General features: G+C 38.7%; 1 protein-coding gene across 2 annotated transcripts in view; it reads left to right on the top strand.

The window, feature by feature from the left end:
- fto (FTO alpha-ketoglutarate dependent dioxygenase) overlaps positions 1 to 70 on the top strand; it is a 175,880-nt gene extending 175,810 nt beyond the window's left edge. For both annotated transcript variants that reach the window (XM_053617109.1, XM_053617107.1), the window contains exon 10: positions 1 to 70. This exon is cut by the window's left edge and continues 3,697 nt beyond it. The gene's annotated coding sequence lies outside the window, so the exon portion shown is untranslated.
- The last annotated feature ends 1,261 nt before the right edge of the window (positions 71 to 1,331 follow it).

Genomic DNA, 1,331 nt, shown 5'->3' with positions numbered 1-1,331 from the left:
ATATCCAGGTGAAGACCAAATGTCCCTACAAGGAGAGGAATTTTGACCTGGTCGGGTTATTTGGCTGGTCCCCACAAAGAAAGCTGCTTTTATTTATAAATAATAATAATAATAATAATACTAATAATAATAATAATAAGCAAAACCGATAGGGCCAAAAGAGCATTTTGGGTGGTTAATTCTGAGGTTAAGGTCAGGTTTAGCTTTATGTGTAAGCAGAGCGTTAATTAGCTGCATTAATAATTATGTCAGTAATAGGTCCTCACAAGGATAGTAGAACAAATGTTAGACTTAAAGTGTGTGTGTGTGTGTGTGTGTGTGTGTGTTTCTTTCCCCCTTTACCTGTCCTGTCTCCAGGTCTCTTTACAGACCGATGAGTTGGTTATTCTGTGTGACAGCAGGTCCCTCGAGTGTGTGTGTGTGTGTGTGTGTGTGTGTGTGTGTGCACATGCTCATGATAAACACATCGAGCAGTTCATTTCGTTAACTGTCTGTGAGTGGACCTGTCAGACCCATGAGCCTCCTGGTTAACGGGCTGCCATGGCAACGCCGCTCAGTATCCTCGAGGGTTAAACGGCTATTCAGGTGTGTCACGACTGCCTGTAACACGCTGAGACTGAACCGTTAACACGGCGACGGCCCGCTCCTGTCCTTTCTATTCATCACGGTGACATTTCTGTCTCTTCAGTCTCCATATTGGATGATTTCAACTTGAAGCCACATTCAGTTAAAGTTGACGGGTCAAAACTAGGCATCAGAATCGGAAATCTTAGCCAGGAACACACGACACGTAGGACAGTATGCGTCGTACGTCATATGTAGACTATGACTCAAAAGTTTTGGCACACTAGTTTGAACGTATGCTGTATTTTTCATTGTCTTAAAGGCATTTGGATAAAGGGTTATGGTTGAAAATAGTTTCTAAGTCAAATATAAATAGTGATGTTAATGCCTCTGTGTAAATGTGTTTACTTATGAATGGAACTTTTATTTAGTTTTATTTAATAATAATAAAAAAATATATATATATTTTTAATTTATTTAATAAATTTATGACATTTATTTAGATCACGTTTTCCCCCCCAAAATTATTTGGGATTATTTGGGAATCAAACAGTACTTTCTTTTTTTTTCTTTTCTTTTCTTTAAACTTCTACAGTTAGAGTTTACTTCTAGCTCATTTCCCCAAAGTAGTTTGTATTGAAACTTAGAAGAAGCGGTGAGTAGCTCGGCTGATTGTGGAACTTATTTTGGGAAAAGCTTCCTGGGTGTAGCTGGTCGAAAGGAGGGTGCCCAAACTTCATCACGAGTACGTTTAAGAATGTAAAATA

The sequence above is a fragment of the Ictalurus furcatus genome, chromosome 27, assembly GCF_023375685.1.
Source record: "Ictalurus furcatus strain D&B chromosome 27, Billie_1.0, whole genome shotgun sequence".
In the NCBI taxonomy this organism is placed as follows: domain Eukaryota; kingdom Metazoa; phylum Chordata; class Actinopteri; order Siluriformes; family Ictaluridae; genus Ictalurus; species Ictalurus furcatus.
This window is presented reverse-complemented; position numbering and strand designations above follow the sequence as displayed.